Genomic DNA, 19,931 nt, shown 5'->3' with positions numbered 1-19,931 from the left:
AGGCCCTAATTTGGAACAGCGAGAGTGTACAGTATACATTAACCAATGATCAGATGAATGAAAAGCTGTGTAATGAAACGTGCCCTGTTTTCCATCTCCCCACTCCCCAAATGAGGAGTACTCAAACGGCACAGCACTAAAGCTTGTAACAAAGCTATCCTGTCCTCTAGAGCTTTGTATTTGGAGATGATCAGTAGGCTTATGTCCCACGAGCTGAAGGATGCTGAAAAAGGGCTCCACACAGCTGTAAATATCCTGGGAGATCCCTAGGATAAGGCAGGGAGTGTTTGGATGGTTCCAAATCCGGCAGACTTCTGTGCAATCACATCTGCATGCATAGTTGTGATATCTCTCATTACAATTTTAAATGATGAGCTTGTTTTTTAATGAACATAAATTGCGTTCAATAGATGTGGTGATTGAACACAGTAAATATTTTTCTGTGACACTAAAAATAGTAAGAACTCTAGAAAGCACTTCTCCTTTCTGTTCTGCAAAAGCTTATCTTCCTATAGCACATAACCTCTTGATGGTGGTTACTTACACACATACATCCTTCTCACTGCCTCTATGGCAATCTTCTTTACTAGAGAGAGTTATTTCTGGGCCTAGTCAGATCCCACTGCCCTTAGTAAGGCCGAGCTGGCCTGGGAGATCTGTCACCCTTGGAATGTGCCACCATGTTGGGGGTTGAAGAGTGCCTTTGGGAAAAGCTGCTGGGTTTGGGACAGAAAGGGCCCTTTTACAACAGACTGCCTTGGCACATGTCTGGGCTTCTGCACCTCTGTTCCTTATGGCAAACAAACAGCTTGTTCTTTCCGCACATTTTCCAGGGCCTACCATCCCCTCAGGAGCTGCTCATGCAAATTATTTGTGGCAAAGGTTGTCTTTCTCCGTCTTATTGTCCTTCTCTGTCATATTTTTCTGTGAGCGCTCATCTTTGCATTGCTATGTCAGCAGTCTTGGTGTAAGAATAAGAATTCCCCACCATCCAGGCTACAAGAATGTATTCCTGTACCATGCCCTTGGTGGGGGAGAGGGGACTTGTGTTAAAAAAAAAAAAAAAATCTGTGCTTGTGGTTCCAGGTCTGATGATTTATAGTAGCACTGAAAAAATAGCTTTTTTTTTTTTCAAATTCATATTGAGGACAAGTGGATTAAAAAAGGAAAATAAAAATCAACAGCTCAGAATTTCACAGATATTCACAGATATTCAAGAGGGCAGCTTTTAAACATTTCGCTTTAAGGTCACTCCATATTTCCAGAATACTAGTGCATTTCTACCTTGCTTAATCATTTCAGAAAAATAAAGTGTTATTGCGCAGGAAGAATGGGTTTCTGTTGATTCTGCCACTTTGTTTTCTCACATTATCCCCTTGAAGTCAATACATTCATACTTTGGTAATCTCAGAGAAAATGTAGAAAATATTGCTAACATCTTTCCTTAACATTTGAGATAGTTTTCATTATGTGGATAAATCTCCCTTTGGGGGGCTGGAGCAGGAAAAGGGCTTTGGGGATTCCTAGCTCTAAAATGTGGCTCTCCTCGCTGTTGTTACAGTGCCACAGGCAACGGCTTGCCCTCAAATAGGCTGCTCAGGAGCAAAGAGGGTTCTTGTCAGAGAGGCTGCTGCTTGGGAAGGAAAGGAGAAGAGCTGTGAATCCATCACCCTGTTGGCAGTGAGCCTGGTAGTTACAAAGGGGAAGGCTCCATACACAAAGCAAAAGGGCTACACTTTGATTTCTGAATGGAACCTTTCTGGCAGCACTTCCCTGGAGCTAGATCCTCAGGAGCTAATGACATAGACTTTCAAGTGTTTTGTAAATACACGCCTACTATTAATGCATTTAAATAAAATAAATTCATTATTCAGATTGCTAAGAAAATGACATCCACATAATTATCTTTTATTTCTCTGTAAATGTGCAAAACACTCTATGGTGTTTTTAAAATTTTTGACCTTTGTATAATGCTAAATGAAGGCCCCAGGCTTACTAACTAGCTCATTGAAAAACGTGTTCTTCATGCATTATTGTGAGGAATGCAAATGAGGATGCATCTTAAGGAAAGGGGAAGGATGGAATAGACCAAATCCTAGTACACAGCTCCACTGCATATTTACCTACCAGTTTGGTGAGAGTGATAGGAAATGAACTGCAAATAAGCCTAAAGAGTCTCCCCTCACCTGGTATGTAGAAGAAAATATGATTAGAATGGGTTCTTTCCAACCCCATCCAACCAGAACAGTGAAGAAGCAGGTCTGAGAAATACTAGCCGAAAGGTAATATTTACTCTCAGTAAAGAACAGAATCTAAAGGAGAGTTTCACAAGGAAGGAGATGCAAACTGCTGTGACACTGGGTGCAGCAAGGTCACATGAAATTAGGACTGAGAAATGTCATTAGACTGTTCGATAAAGAGGCCCTTGGTTGACCTCAGAAAGACAGTTTCAGGAAAGTGGTTAAAGTGCTAGAAGAGTTTTAAGTGAATTGAGAAATGAATGTGTGATAAAGAAATAGAGATGTGCCTATGGATTATTCTTTCTAGGGGTTGCTCAGGAGAAGAGAAGAGAGCTAGGGAAATTGGCCAGAGGAAGACACTGAATTAAAGGAAGGTTTTTACTAATTGGAAAGCAATGAGAAAATTTGGAGGTTGAGAAGAAGGAGCTATTGAAAACAAAAGGTTAAAATACAGGAAGAAAATGCATGGAGAAGCCCCAAAGAATATGGGAAAAGATAAATATTGATGCATGGAAAGAGAATGCCTAGTCCTCAGTGATTACAGGGAATGAGGTTAAAAAGAAGCATGACTATGGATAAATTTGGTGATGGTGAGGAGGAGGAAGTTGAGAAGATTAATTATCAATTGTCTCTATTTTTCTGTGATGTCAGAGGCAAACTCATCTCCTGAGAGCACCAAATAAGGAGTGGGCTAAGGGGCTCTGAGATAGGGTTGAAATATTAAAATATCCCCTTTGTGAAATACAAGAGGAAATTCACCAGCTCAGGACAAGAAATTGATAGGTGGTCTGGCAGAACTTCAAAACCACAAACTCTTAGTGGTAGCACTTGATATGATAGTATCAACTTTTTCAAAGGTGATCCATGGTCTGGGGAGAGGAACAGAGAAAGTAGGTGGAGAAAGGGTTAAAGAATTTGAAAAATAGATATAAGCAAAAAGGTTAAGTGGGTGAAGAAATTAAATATTCTAGCTGGTGAGGAGTTGAAGTAATGACTTGTTGGCTTATCCTGGAAGAACGAGCTCATGCTAAGAGGAGAAAAGTGAGAAGTCAAGCCACATGAAATCTGAGTGACATTTGAAAGCAAAGGATTCCGATTTAGGGATTTGAGAGCTGGTGAGATAGCATTTTGTGGTTAGAAAGTAAAAGTTTGGAGTTTAAGATTTTGGAGATGAAGCAGTTCCAGGTGAAGAAAAGATCATTGCCATGAGAAGTGATTATTTCAGTAAAGTGTGGGTAAAAGAAATTGATGGTTTTATGTAGAAAGCTGAAATTGGATCCCTTCCTTACACCTTATACAAAAATTAATTCAAGATGGATTAAAGACTTAAACGTTAGCCCTAAAACCATAAAAACCCTAGAAGAAAACCTAGGCAACACCATTCAGGACATAGGCATGGGCAAGGACTTCATGTCTAAAACACCAAAAGCAATGGCAACAAAAGCCAAAATTGACAAATGGGATCTAATTAAACTCAAGAGCTTCTGCACAGCAAAAGAAACTACCATCAGAGTGAACAGGCAACCTACAAAATGGGAGAAAATTTTCGCAACCTACTCATCTGACAAAGGGCTAATATCCAGATCTATAATGAACTCAAACAAATTTACAAGAAAAAAACAAACAACCCCATCAAAAAGTGGGCAAAGGATATGAACAGACACTTCTCAGAAGAAGACATTTATGCAGCCAAAAGACGCATAAAATGCTCATCATCACTGGCCATCAGAGAAATGCAAATCAAAACCACAATGAGATACCATCTCACACCAGTTAGAATGGCAGTCATTAAAAAGTCAGGAAACAACAGGTGCTGGAGAGGATGTGGAGAAATAGGAACACTTTTACACTGTTGGTGGGACTGTAAACTAGTTCAACCCTTGTGGAAGTCAGTGTGGCGATTCCTTAAGGATCTAGAACTAGAAATACCATTTGACCCAGCCATCCCATTACTGGGTATATACCCAAAGGACTATAAATCATGCTGCTATAAAGACACATGCACACGTATGTTTATTGCGGCATTATTCACAATAGCAAAGACTTGGAACCAACCCAAATGTCCAAGAGTGATAGACTGGATTAAGAAAATGTGGCACATATACACCATGGAATACTATGCAGCCATAAAAAATGATGAGTTCATGTCCTTTGTAGGGACATGGATGAAATTGGAAATCATCATTCTCAGTAAACTATCGCAAGAACAAAAAACCAAACACCACATGTTCTCACTCATAGATGGGAATTGAACAATGAGAACACATGGACACAGGAAGGGGAACATCATCACACTCTGGGGACTGTTATGGGGTGGGGGGAAGGGGGAGGGATAGCATTAGGAGATATACCTAATGCTAAATGACGAGTTAATGGGTGCAGCACACCAGCATGGCACATGTATACATATGTAACTAACCTGCACATTGTGCACACGTACCCTAAAACTTAAAGTATAATAATAATAATAATAATAATAATAAAGAAATTGATGGTTTTAAAAAAGGCAAAGGTTCTTTTTTATCACAATTTACTATGAAAAATAAAGTGAAATCTCTATGAGGAGTGACCAGCCAGGACTGAAGTTGCAGAAGATCTGCTTAATCATGATTAATTATGAAAAGCTTTCCCCATAGGAAAGAGTGTTTTCTTGTTTATTTTTGTGCATGCTTACTTAAATAAAGGGAACGGAGAGTCTGGCTTTTCTTTCATTTTTAATGTCAAATCTCTAGGAGCTGAAGAAAAAGCAACACAGATGTGATTACTGCTCTGAATAGTAAATTCTCCCTCAATGCTACCAAATTTCAAATGAGTCATGTTGCTCTTATAATTGTTCTTTTAATAAGAATGTGACATTAACATATCCTCAGCAACATAGTAAACTTTTGTTTGCTGATATACTGGGCCTTTTATTAGTCTTTTCATGCATATCATAGGATCAATTTTCTGTTCATCAAAACTTTATGCTTGAATCCCTCATAAATGTCCTAAGATATGACATTTATATATACAATACATTTAAAGAGTTTTGCCTTCCAGCACAGAGGGAAGAGAGTAGGAGGCTCTACCTTTCAGTTCCACAAGCAAGAAAGTCACTAAAAGCAAGATTGATGACTGGAACAAATTGAAATCTTGGATGACAGTTGTCATGGAAAGTTTTGAAATCTCTGTAAAGTTCTCTCTCAGTGAAATGTTGTTACCTAACTAGCTCAGATTTAGTCTTTGTTGTAGTCTGTTTTGTGCTGCTACAATAGAATACCATACCTGAAATGGGGTCATTTATAAACAATAGAAATTTATTTCTTACAGTTCTGGGGGCTGGCAAGTCCAAGACCAAGGCACTGCCAGATTAGGGCCTAGTCTGTCGGCTTCTAAAATGGTGCCTTGAATGGTAGATCTTCCAGAGGGGAGGAACAATGTGTCCTTACATGGCAGAAGAGCAGATGAACAGAAGAGGGGGATCCCACTCCCACAAGCCTTTTTTATAGCAGCATTAATCCATTCACGAGGACAGAGGCCTTGTGACCTAACACCTCTCATTATGTCCCATCTACCAACACCATTGCATTGGGGATTAAGTTTCTAACACGTGAGTTTTTGAATTTTACATTCAAACCATAGTGGTCTTTATTTACATTTTGTATTACTTCCTATTTGCTTGCTTTGAGAACAAAGTTGATAGGGACATAGAAAAGAGGTAAGACAGCTTAAAAAATAATTTATGTAAGTTAAAAAAGTCTATAAGGCTGATCTATTTGGTTTCTAAGACTCAATTATTTCACTTTTAAGTGATTTGTGAAGCATATTAGGTCTTAGATTGTGCCCTGAAAATTGTCCATTAAGAAATTTCCAAATTATTTATGGTGCAGTTTTGTTCCTTGTAGCTTTGTCTTAAATGTTATATGGAAAAAGCCATAGCAACTTTACCTGAGCATGGCTTAGGTTGGCTGATGAGGAAATGAGACTGCCAGAGTTCCATGAAACATGAATTTCTCGGAGTGAACTTTAAAGGGCTGGAAAATAGGCTGCTATTGTTTTCTTCTGCCTGGTTTCATGTTATACATTGCCAATGATGCCACTGTCAGAGATGTTTAATTGTGCTGGTCTAGATCAAAGAGTTTAGTCAAACACGGTGCACAGAAAAGACACTGGAAAGCCAATAAAATGTTGTTCGATGGAGCCAGAAATGAGTGGTGAGCAGCAAGCATGATGGTGCAGCTGACTCACAAGCTGCCAAGGGAGCAAGTTGGCCCAGCACATGTTGGCCTGCAAGCTGTGTGGAACTCTCCTCCCTCTACTCCTGCAGGTATCTTGGAATCTGGAATCTTTTCAAATAGAGTCATATTCCATATGGCTGATGCTATGGTCTGAGTGTTTGTATGCCCCCAAAATTCATATGTTGAAATACTAACCACCAAGGTGAGTTGGAGGTGGGGCCTTTGGGAACTGTTTCCACCTCCATGAATGGGATTAGTACCTTTATAAAAGGGAACCCAGAGAGCATACTAGCCCCTTCCACCAAGTGAGGACATAGTGAGAAGGTGACTTATATGGTCCTCACTGGTTGTTGAACCTGCCTGCATTTTGATCTTGGACTTTTCAGTCTCCAAACCTGGAAGAAAGAAATTTCTGTTGTTTATAAGCTACTCAGCTTATGATATTTTATTATAGCAGCACAAACAGACTAAGAAAGGTGAACTGATATTTCTTACAGCTGGCTGTTATTCTCACCACTCCCACAGACCACCATTCAATATCAAAGCATATGGATCTGCTCTTAACCAACAACACTGATGATCTAACCTCCAGTCCCTGATTTCTTTCCATCCAGTCCCTATCAAAATCTTTGTCGCAAGAAATAATTATGAAGGAGCATTTGCAGATGTTACAGTCCACACACTCCTCTAGATAGAAAAGTGTTTCCCTTTGATTAAGAAGACCATCAGAGAACTGTCTACCTCATTCCTTATGGAAGTGCTTTAGCTTAACTGCACTTCAGTTTGAACTGCTCTTGGTTCACAGCACAGGTTTTCCTAAACAACAGCTGAGCATCCTTTGCAATTGATTTTACTGTAGGATGTGTTTAATGGCTTTGTCCACCACACCCCATAATGTCCCACAAGATATTGCTTTGATGTCTCAGTACCAGGAAAACCCATGTTACTACTGAGTGGTTGGTTTATCTTCCTTTTAAGGACATGATGCGTCTTGTAACATTTTTTCCCTTTTTGCTTTAGCCGTTGGAAAGTTAGAGCTAAATTTGGGACATAGCTTTAAAGACCATAATGCTAATTTTACCCTTTATTATATTCTCATCCACTTTAACTTTTACACCAACTCTTTTAAGAATTGTATATCCTTTTGTGATCCATATATTAAGAACCCAATAAAATTTCTCTCTAACATGAAAAATATTATGTTACAAAGTCTCAAAGCTTTGCAAGTAAAATAGTAAAAATACAGCTCCTGGTGCTCAAAGACAATGAAAGTAATGAGCTCATGACTAAGGATCCCGAGTGGAACTGGCTCAGTTCAAAGTATATGGACATGGCAAAAAAATGTCATCTGTGCAGTTTGTGCCATTTATTTTAAGCCAAAAAGACATGGCTAAAATCAGTGTTCTCTGGAGTGTGCTCTACAGAACATTAGTTCTTTGTCAAGGGTTCTATGATCAAATACGTTTGGGACACTCGAGGAATATATGTAGCTTTTTTCAAATCTAAACTGCAGGATATCTAGAAGGTTTTAACATACACGCATTATGAATCTCCAAGAAGCAGACTCTATGGTACAGAGTTTCCAAATTTATTTGACAATTTATTTTTCCTGGAGCAGCTTCAAGAGCTAGTTTTATTTGACAAATGCTGGGGTAGAATAATGCCATAATAATAATTATTATTATTATTACAAAGGACTGTTTCCTCTTAAAATATACAGGGCAAAGATCTAGATATTTATTAGTGGTATTCTTAATTTCTTATTTTAAAATCAAAAGTGACAACGCACTAGGAACAAAAGCAATGAAGATTTTCATAAGCCAGGTATGGTGTTTTATGGATTTATTTAGTGGAGTCTTCTATACTCACGTTATTTCTTCTTAATGTTTGAGGTTCTTAACTATAGAACAATGTGGTGTTTAGGTGGAATCCTTGGCAACATGCTAATTTTATGATGTAGTTACACTTTAGGAGGGCACAGTAGTGAAGTGATTGGAGTCTAAAATCAGACGTGACTTTAATTTATGGCTCTGTTACTTACTGATATGTGATTTACTAGATATGTGACCTTGCAAAAAAGTTTCTTAAATTCTATAAGCCTTGGTTTCCTTTACTGTAACATTGGGATTATAATGTGTGTACCTCCTAGAGTTGTTGTGAGGATTAAATGAATTTATATGTATATATTATGTCTGTGTATGTATGTACAGTGTCTATCACAATGATTTTTGTATTGTAAATATCTAATGAATTGTAACTATGATGATATTTGTTCATTCAGCATTTATTGAGCACCTGCTAATTAAAAGGTACTACAGGATTTGCAGATACAAACATGAATGAGTCATAGTCCTGTCCTTGAAGAGCATGCAGTTTTTAAGTAGACAAATAGCAGACAGTTATGTAAGTGTGTAAAGTGAAGTGTTTATGGATTCATAATAAATATAAGTACTTAAATAGTGCAATTGCAAAAAAGAGGATTGCCAGTTTTGGGGAGATGGAGCGGGGAGGTGGCTTGCATGAGGATTCACTGTGGATGCTATTTTTGAGGTGAGTTTGAAAAGGTGGTTAGGTATTTGCCAGGAAGAGGACAGTGAGGCCAGGGGTGCTGGCAAGAGATTTATGAGCATGAACAAAGGCAGAATAAATTTAGGAAGCTGCAGGTAGCTCAGAAGAGCTGCAGATGGTACATGCAGGTCAGAGGCATGATGAGAAACCCTGTGGCAGGGCTTGGCAGTGGCTAGATCATCGAAGGTCTTAAATCGCAAAGTGAAGCCTTTGAAGTTCCCTAAGCAATAGAGAATGATTGAGGAATTTAAGCAGTAGAGTAACTGTATCAGATGGTTTTAGATCAGCACTGCTCCAGGTGTGGCTTGTATTTTTGCTGTGTTAGCATCACCTTGGAGCTTTATTAGAAGTGTAAATTATCAGACCCCACCCAGAGCTACTGAGTAAGAGTCTCCAGGAAAGGGGCCCGTGTTTTGGCAAATCAGGTTATGTTTTGGATAGCATTAAGGTTGGGGAAGCACTGTTTTAGATCCATCACTCAATGCATTTTATAGAGGGTAGACTGGATGCTCTCCAGTTACATGCAGGGAGATTAATTAGTAAAGAGCCATTGTCCAGGTGAGGAATGATGGTAGAATCTGAACTAAATTAGCAAAAGTGGAGGAAAAGAAGAAGAAGACATAATACAAATATAACAAAATTTACTTTATGGAACCTTAGTCCCCACCTGGATGTTGTATTAGATAAAGGAACGATTCAGGGATGATTCCCAGGTTTCTTGCTTTAGTAATAGAATGCAGTATTATGCATTAAAATAGGGAATACAGAAAGAGTACAAGGCATTTTGTTTTGTTTTTAGGCAGGGAGAGAGCTAAATTATGAATTTTATTTCCAACATATTAGAAGTGCCTGTGGGACATCCAGATGGAAGTGTACTTATTATTGGCTGCTGGACCTATGGACCCAGTGTTCGGCAATGAGGTCCTGACCAGTGTTATGGATTCAAGAGTCATGAACATCCAGTGGGGAGGCAAAGCAACAGGAATGGATGAAATTGGAAAGAGATCCGAGTATAGAAATGTGGGTAACAGCAGATATTTTTGTGGGCCTTTATTATCATGTTATCCCTTTTATCTTAACACTATTTCCTCTCAGCAATACATGCACCAGTCAACCTAACCCACTTGAGATTCTCCGGATACACATTCTATCTTAACCTCCAGGTTTTTCACAAGCTGTTGCTCTGCCAGGAACATTCCTTGTTCTCTCTGAGCCTAGTAGACTCCAACCGATCCTTCACAACCCACCTCTAAAGCAATCCCTTCCCCAGGAAAAGTACCCCTTCTAGATGCTTTCTTAGAGTTATTGTACTAAGTAAAACAGACTGTTTGCCTCTCTGTCCCCTTTGTGCTTAGTTCCTGCTGGTAAGGTCTGTGTCTGGTTTAGCCTTTCATCTCAGTCCTGGAAAGGTGCTTGACACATAGCAGATGCTCAATAACTAATTGCTCAATGAGTTATGAAAGAATGGTCAGAGGAAGAAGGGTTGCCAAAGGAGGAATAAGAAAGCATGGTAGTAGAAGTAGAAGGAATGTAAAGAGAGAGGGAAAGCATGGAAACCAATAAACGAAGTTTCTAGAATAGACAGTCAGTAATGTTGAGAGCTTCCAAGCAATCCTGTAAGATAAAGACTTAAAATACTCAAAAGATTTGCACATTAGGTCAGTAGTGCCCTTTATCAGGGTGGCTTCAGTAGAGTGAGCTCAAAGCAGAAATCAGACTGTAGCGTTTGAAGGACAGCTTGGAGGTAAAAGAGTGGAACCTAAAACTATGAGAAACTATCCCATGACAGGAAGGATGGAAGGAGATGTAGTTCGGGTGAGGGTTCTCCGAAGTGAGAGATGACTTAACATGCATGTGCTGTGCTGTTGAATATGGCCTGGCATAATAAAAAATCCAATGTAAAGAAGGAGGGAGAAGGAATGATAACTGAACAAGATTCCAGCATAGAGGAAAGGGATCACACTTCATGAAGTAGGATTAAGCTTGAACTGGAAGAGGGCCTAGAAGGGGCAGAGATGGGTTGGATATAGACAAGTTTATAGGGATGGGAGAAGGAAACTTAGGGCGTTGAAGATTGATGGCTTAATTTTCCCAGTGAAATAGTGAGCAAATTTATCTGGAATGAAGCTGTGTGTGTTGGAGGTGGCTCAGACAGGGAGAGATGTCTGGGGAACATACACCTGGTGGGGAATGACGTGACTTGGAAGATCCAGCAGATGGAGCTGACCAAAAATACATTATTATGTTTTTTTTCAAAAGGAAGTCCCATCATCTTAAAATTAGTGTCCCTTATATATTGATTTTGATGAGAACTCTTTATTGAGTATATAGGAAGTGCCATGAGGTCATTATTAATTTACAGTGTTATGCTTCAGTCTCTCTCACTGACGACAAATTATTTTTAAAGGACGGTCCTTCCAGAATTCAAAGAATGTTATTTGTCTCATCATCTAGCTATTTATATACTATGTAAATGACCTGAACTTCTAATAACAGTGCAATCCATGTGAGACGCCCATATTACAGAAAGAAGGGAGAAAAACCCAACCATGTTATTACTTTGGTTGAGTTTGTCATATTCCTTAGTTAAATGCATGAGCAAGCCATGCTGTGCTGTCTTGAATTAACTATTAATCAGTATAATATATAAAGAAATGCACCTTAAAATTATGGTTTTATGTGTCAAGTGGCACCATAATATTAAACATTAACACTTACTGAGTTCTTGTAAAATAGCGTAATATTTTGCTGCAAGCTTTCCTAATATAATCTCATTTAAACTTCACAATAATTCTGGGAAGTAGTAAATATTTAGATCTTATTTATAGATGAGGAAATTGAGGCTTAAAATGTGTACCTTGTTAGAACTGGAAGACCTTATGTTAAGTGAAATAAGCAAGTTACAGAAAGACAAACTTCACAGGTTACCACTTATTTGTGGGAGTTAGAATTAAAATAATTGAACTCAGGGAGATAGAGAGTAGGATGATGGTTACTAGAGGCTGGGAAGGGTGGTGGGGGTGGGGAAGGGGGAAGTGGGGATGGTTAATAGGTACAAAAATATATATAATTAGATAGAATGAATAAGATCTAGTATTTGATAGCACAACAGAGCAACTACTGTAAACAAAAATAACAGAATATATTGGATTGTTTATATAACACAAAGAAATGATAAATGCTTGAGGTGATGGATATCCACTTACCTTGATGTGATTATTATACATTGTATGCCTGTATGAAAATATGAACCCCATAAATATATACACTTACTATATACCCACAAAATTGAAAATAAAATTAAAAAAGGAGTAAAAACATGTACCGTGCTTTACTTTTAGCTTGCCATTCAAAAAGATGTCGAGTTTAGAGGCACTGATATTTAGCTAAGAGTTCTGCATTTTAACTGCAATTTTACAACATTTCGAATTTTAAAATTTAACAACACTAAATAACTTGATAGGAAGGTTAAAAGCCTAGGCTAGCATGACCTAACTACTGTGTTCATGATGGACAAATACAAGGCATGTGTGCCGTTCTATTCCCTTCTATGCCCATTGCAGACATTGATAATCAATTGTAGCACACTTTCCTGGGGGCCCAGACTTAGTCTCAAGAGATTTTCACAAGAGGGTGCTCCAGGCAGTCACTACTAATTGACTTTCCACTCAGAGGCTAATATACCCAATTACTTTGTGAATCACATCTGGTGGACAGGAATGCCAGTTCAAATCCTCCAAGAAGCAGCCAAGATGGGATAAGACCTATAAGAGTTTTATTGGAAGAAATGCTTGGGAAGATAAAGAGAAAGGGAGCAATTATAGGCAGGGAGAGTCTTCAGACTGCAAGGCAGGTCTGACACCTGTAAAAGGAGAGAGGGAAGGAAGAATTGGGTAGACAGGGTCTCAGACTGTAGCACAGCTCTGAGAAAGTTTCAGCCAGGATGATGGGTTCCCTGAGCAAAAGTGTCTCTTAGAAGAATTCTCACTGGGCAGCAATGGGCTGGCCCTCATACTTGCCCTCTTACCATGCTCACTTGCTGGCTGTGAGTAGTCTGGGGGAAGGAGAGCTTTAGAGTGGTAAATTCAAAGGGTGGCAGCTGGAACTTACAAGCTAATCATGCTCCCCACAACAGGTTCTCTTGAAGACGATTTGAGTGTACACTTCCATGACAACCATAAGACTCCTTGCAAATGTCTTAGTGGATCCTCTAAAGATCAGCTATGGATTTTGATTGTGCTATCAAAGCTGGCCATTCACAGAGCCACTGAATGTTCCTTAGCAGCTAGAAGATTAGAATGACAGTTCTCTTTCCTAGAATTGTGGCTAACCCTCCTGAGTTGTTTGTGGAGCCCTTGATCCTTTCATCATCAGTCCCTGAGGAAGAAGAGGAAGTGCCAGCTACTCTTTTTTTGTTTGCCAGTTGACCCCTGCTCTTATCACTTCATCTAGTAGGAAACAGTGTTTCACTTTCACTTAGCAAAATCTATCCTCTTTGTTATAAGGATTGTAAAATAATAAAATATGATTAAAATGGTATCTACAAGAAATATGTTTAAGATGTTCAAATATTCCTTGAAATTACAAATATAGAAATGTCTATACAGTTGACTGGCATTCTCCTAAATCATATTTTCACTGAAATATATATCTGTTTATCTTTTTCATGTGGTGCACATTTTTTTCTTAACAACAACAAAAAAAAATTTTGCCACTCAAGGGTTATTAACAATGAGTAGCAGCTCAGCAAAGTTTCTTGAGCTAGTAAGTAAGTTTATTCACTGAGTTCCTCCTGCACACCACTCTCAGAGCATGTGCAATTCAAAGTGTACTTGGGTAAGATGACATGTTATCACACATTGTAATGATGACAACAGTCACAGTTACTGACTACCTCTAGTGAATGCCCAGTGAGTGCCAGGGCACTGTATCTGAAATATATTAATATCAGATATTTATAATAACTCTGTAACATAGGTGGTACTATTGCCTTTCAGAGAGAAGGGAAAAAAGGGAGATTAGAGAGGTTAATAAGGAATAAGGTTGCCAAAGTCAGTAACTGTCAACAGCAGGATTTAAAGCCACACCGTTTGGCTCCAACTCCTAAGTTCTTAATTACTATTTGGAGTTACTCAAAGAGTCGAAATCAGTTTACACGAGGAGTCTGTTGCATGTAATATTATACCTCCCAAATTGAAGCATCAGGTTTGCCCTTAAGGCTAGACACAAATATAATTAAATACACGTAGTATACATATGGCTAAGGCAACCCTTACCATATTGCAGTTGTGCTCCACACCTTAAGGCTTGCCTCAGAAAAAGGAGTTTTTTTTTTTTTTTTTAAGGGACTTTTCTAATGGATATTAGAAGTAGAGAACAATTTCTATGTTTATCTCTTATCAAAGTTATCTTGTAGCCAAAGATAGTGTTCTAAGTTCCAGGTGAGCAGAGGCTGTGTCTAGGTTATCCCCAGCTCCTAGGCACCATTCCTGCAACATACAGGAAGCTCCATGTTGACATTGCCTGAGGGATTGCTGGCACATTCAGCTGCTGAGAAAAATATGATATTCATTTAATAGGAGATCATAGGCAAGAAATAATGTAGCAACTTCACTTAAATTAAGCTGGAAAAAAATCTAGAATGTCATGTGTCCCAAATCTGCTCAGTAGTCTGCTCTTGTTTAGGGTTGAGGGTGGTTCTTTGTGGGTCTGATTTTCCTAAAGACACAGAAAGAGGCAATGGGCTTAGTCATTAAGAAGAGAAAATGAAAAGGAAATTTGACCACTATTTTTTTTAAAAGCCTTATTATAAGGCCTAGAAAAATGTTTGTGGCAGATCAAAACAGCCAGGTGTTTGGGTAACAGCCCTCTGTGGCCACCTGGCTGAGGGCAGCTGGTCATCAGAGTAGATGAGAAAAACGTCTTCCAAAAAATGAAGAGTTAGCCTACGGGAGGTCACTGGAAAGCACCCGATGTGTGGGAGGCTGCACACAGACCATAAATTATGTGCATGAAGAAAGAATTAAAGGAGCACATTTTAGATGTTGCCAGGGTCTAATGAAAGGTCTCTTTAATACAGAAAGGCAGACATTCTTCTAAGGACTCAGTTGACCCTTCAGACACTGGTAGGTCAGAAGACACATTCAGCAGTAAAGACATGGAGAAACTTACTTCAATGCATAATCTGACAACATTGAGCACCTCCAGAAAATGAAACACCAAACTTAGGGGTCTGAGTTACAAGGCAAGTCTCTCCAGGTTAAGTGACAGGAGCGAAAGCTACTAAAATTTGGACAAATATAATATTATGGCCTTTTGGGAAAGTAATCCAAAATATATGATATGGTTTGGATTTCTGTCTCCACTCAAATCTCATGTTGAATTGGAGGAGGGGCCTGATGGGAGGTGATTGGATCATGGGGCAGATTTTCCCCTTGCTGTTCTTGTGATAGTGAGTGAGTTCTCAGGAGACCTGATTGTTTGAAAGTGTGTGGCACTTCCCTCTTTTCTCTCTCTCTCCTGCTCCACCATGGTAAGATGTGCTTGCTTCCCCTCCACCTTCTACCACGACTGTAAGTATCCTGAGGCCTCCCAGTCATGCTTCCTCTTAAGCCTGCGTAACTGTGAGTCAGTTGAACTTATTTTCTTCATAAATTATGCAGTCTCAGGTAGTTATTTATAGCAGTGTGAGAAGAGATTAATATATGTCTTGAATTTTGAACTTCTTGCCCAGTAAAATTATGTAAGAATTACTATGAACTGTATTTATCAGGTAGACATTCAAAATATTCCTGCTTTCTACTCATTTTCCACTTCTGCCACTCACCTGACCCTACTTGTATTTCCAAGCCAACAACTTACTGTAAATAAAAGTAAGTTATTTTTACTTAATGTTACTTACTGTAAATAACAGTAAGTAACATTGTTTGGCACTTATTACATACAGGCACTGTTCTAAGTGTTTTACAAAAATTAACTTGTTCATCCTTACAATAGCTCTTTATTATTATCCCTATTTTACAGATAAGAAAACTGAGTCACAGAGAGGGAATTGACCAAAAAAAAAAAAATTAAAAAGAAAAACAACAATAAAATACCCAGCACCTAACAAATAGGGGAACAAATAAATAGCACTACTGTTGTCAAAATAATGCTGATGGTTTCAATAACCAAGAGCTGGAGACAAAAAGTTGAAAGGGAAACAGAAGAAGCAGGCAGGAAACTAGACTAGAGGAACAAATTAAAGAGGATTTAAAAAGTCTAGTCTTAAGAAAGTTAAGAAGTGGGCCTAAAGTCTGTAAAATTAGGTGATTATTTGCTTACTAAAGGGACTTTAGAACTGAGGACACTCTCTGAATCCTGAAAAGAAAAGAAAATACCTTGGTGCTATATAGTCAGCCTGATGATTATAAACCTTGAACAAGCCCTGGGAATAAAAGGAAGGAAAGAGAGGGGGAAGAGGCCACAGATGAGGAGGCATAGGAGGACACAGTGCCGCGGACTGTATGGTGACGGCCATCTGTCATGGTCCAGGAGGACACAGAATGGTGCTGTGGACTGTATGGGGATGGCCATCTGTCATGGTCCATAAACCCTCAGGGCTTTGGCTCCCAAACCATCTTCTGTGGGGCCCTCAGAGAAAAATTAACCAGGCTCCCAATCCCCTGGCACAGCAGTCTATTGTTACACATATGTTCAAATTGAGACCCTGTTTTCCATGGGAAGCTGTTTTTCATTTCTGCATATGCAAGCTGAATCAGCCAACCATGAGAGGCCCAAGGCCACTCCTAGCCTGTCTCTTTCCCTGTCACTGCATTTGCTTGTCTCTCTCCCCGGCTCCTCTTGCTGCCTTTGAAGCAGGTGCCTTCACCAGGAGTCCTATGGACTGGAAGTCCATGTGCCAGGCAAAAGGCCCTCTGCTTCACTATTCTCAACCCCAGTCATGGAGGAGACTCTGTTGCCAAGAACTGGGCCAGAGAAAATACAAAAATGGTTTTCAACCAGGCAAAAATATGCAAACAAACTGGTTTGAAGGAAGGTGCCAAGCGAATCCACAGTCTTAGTTTCTAAGCTATAGCAGAGGGAGGGAAGTCAGGGATTATCTGTGATTGTCTGTGGCTCAGAAGTAGAAGTGAAGGGGATTCATTGCTTTCTGTGTCCTTGCTGAGTCTGAGAGCTGAAAAATAAAACATGAATATTCTCAACTTTATCAAGTTGGAGTCCTTAAAATACAAGTTAGATCAAAATTTATCTTCTCTCATTTCATAAGATGGCTGATGTAGCTTATCTTTTGAGTGCTTTACATAGCAAATACAGAAGGTGGGGTCCTCCTAATTTCCTTTCTGCTCTGATGTGACTTTGAGACCGCCCAGATCTACTTATTCTGCCCCTTATCTACTGGAGGCAGGAGAAAAGGTCCTTACCTGCTTATTTTCCTGTATCTCAAAGGTTACCATCTCTTTGGTGAGGAGTTAGTCTCCTAAATCATCATGTTGAGGGTATGAGATGTGTACAGACAGTAAACTTCCTGAGAAGAAAGAGGGGCAGAAATACCTCTCCCAGATGGTAATCATAACAAACTAGGGCAGGTGGAAGGGTGTGTGTGTGTGTGCACATCAATTTGATTGCCAGCAATATCTGACTTGTCAATTTATTGGGTAAATCTTCAGGATTAACTGATTACTAACCTCTATTTGGGCTTGTCTTTGTTTTCTCAATGTATTGTGAGACATAATGATATCTACATTGTTTAGCTCAACTGTGGTTTTCAACATTGGCTGCACATTGTTATTATCTGGGGAGCTTTACAACTTCCAGACGGGTGGATTCCTCCTCCAGAGAGTCAGGTTCAATTGGTCTGGGTGTGGCCTGTGCATCAGGACTTGCAAAAGCTCCCCAGGTGATTCTAATTTGCAGATGAGACTAAGAACCAGGGCTAAGAATTGAAGATTGAGTTACTTCCTAATGAGAAATTTAGGAAGATTCCTCAGGCTATTGGGCCAGATGAAAGGACATGTTATAGGGACATCATTAGTTAAAAAGAGAAGACGTTAAAAAGAAATATCTAAATGCAGGTCTTTCTGTTTACAAAACAGTAGCACCCACGGCTATGAGTCTGTTAGAGGAGCCACAGAAAACACTTGATCTCTTCCAAGTTTTCTTCTTGTCATTAATCTGTTTGCCTCCATGAAAACTATGGTCCCCTTCTCTTAAATACCCATTGATATTCAGGAAGCCTGCAGGCCAGAGGTACAGCTTTATTAGCAATGTGCCCACTGGTTTTCCCTATAGTTCAAGCAACAGAATAATCTCTACAAACAAAAACTCACTGTTCCCTGTGCACATCAAATAGACACCAAAGCCGAGAGTTCAGATTTGTTACCTCCAATCTCCAGGTGAATAGACTGTGAAGTCAGAAAATGATGCTACTGAGAATGTCAGATTCACATTGTCTTTCAGCATCTTGGGACACTTGGATAACTGTCAAGACATCTCTTGATTTTAGTTAAAGAATTCCCTTCCATGTAAATCTATCAAATACTATCAGTGGTAACATATAGCACTTGCTATGTACTAGGCATTCTACTAAGGGCTTTGTGTGGATTATTTTATTTAATCCTCATATCAGTTGTGGGAATTGGATGCTGTTTTCTCTATTTTACAGGTGAAGAAATTGAGACTTTGTGTGACCCTATGACGTGGTTATTATCTTGCTATTGGTAAATGTCAGGGCAATGATTTAAACCTACATCTGTGACTTCAAAATTCAAACTTTTATTACTGTTCCCCTTCCTTTGTAGACCTCCAGTATAAGATAATTCAATTTTGCTTGTTTCTCAGACCCTTAAATTATCCCTCCCTAAAATTTTAATTAATTTAATTTTAATGCAATTTTTTGTTGATTTATTTAAAAATTAGTCTTTCTCTAAGAGTTTGCCAGTGCATACATGAACCTCAAACAACAGCTGAGTTTATGACTGGGGACTGAGATGTTTCTTTATGCAATTCAATAAATCCCAAGAAGGAAACAACAACAATAAAATCCAAAGTAATAAATGGTTGCTGGGGTTGGGCAAAGTGGTACATGCTAGTAATCCCAGCATTTTGGGAGGTTAAGGCAGGAGGATTGCTTGAGGCCAGGAGTTTGAGACCAGCCTGGACAACACAGTGAGATCCTGTCTCTACCTTAAGAAAAATGTAAAAGAGTTGCTGAATATGCTCATGTGTTGACTCATATTATTGGTACTGCTATTTGGTCAGCATCACAGACCAAATTTAATACTTTATAAAATTTATTTTTCTGCTTTAGCTAATGGTTGTTATAACATTTTGCTCATGTGCCAGAGATACTTGAAAATCTTCTCAAAACTATTATTAGCAAGCAATATAAAACAGGGCCAGGGTTTCTCTGCCTATTAATATTTGGATATATTGGATGAAGATATGAGGTATGATGGTGTGAGCTTTTTTAACATTGACTGTATTGCTACAAAGCAAATAAACAGTTACAGAGGACAGGAGGTCAGCAAATGAAGGTTTTGTAAATCTGCATTGGACTGTGTGTGTGCATAGGTATACATGTAGAGAGGTCCCCATGTACATGTCTTTCACTAATTTCTGTCCTGCACATTTAGTGTGATGCTCTAACCTTTGAGAAGTCCTGTCATTTTTGTGTGCCCTGAGTGAATGGCTTGGGCTTCACTGCTGTCTGAGCTTGTCCTGCTTTTCTGAGGGTCCAGATGGGGAGGCTCTTCTATGACAGGGATATTTATCTTGCCATTATAGAACCACCAGGGGTTTTTGCTTGGGGCTCTGCACTTGAACTCAGTGTCAGTGGATGAAGGCTAGAGATTTATGGAATCTCTAGCACCTCTAAAATATGTTGCAGCTTCTCAGTCTTATGAGA

At 39.1% G+C, this 19,931-nt stretch overlaps 1 protein-coding gene across 3 annotated transcripts in view; it reads left to right on the top strand.

The window, feature by feature from the left end:
• Positions 1–19,931, top strand: part of RASGEF1B (RasGEF domain family member 1B) — a 613,492-nt gene that overhangs the window by 280,411 nt on the left and 313,150 nt on the right. The window lies entirely within an intron of this gene.

Source organism: Pongo abelii, chromosome 3 (assembly GCF_028885655.2).
Source record: "Pongo abelii isolate AG06213 chromosome 3, NHGRI_mPonAbe1-v2.0_pri, whole genome shotgun sequence".
Classification (NCBI taxonomy): Eukaryota; Metazoa; Chordata; class Mammalia; order Primates; family Hominidae; genus Pongo; species Pongo abelii.
The sequence above is the reverse complement of the archived record's forward strand: the minus strand, read 5'-3'. Positions and strand labels throughout refer to the sequence as shown.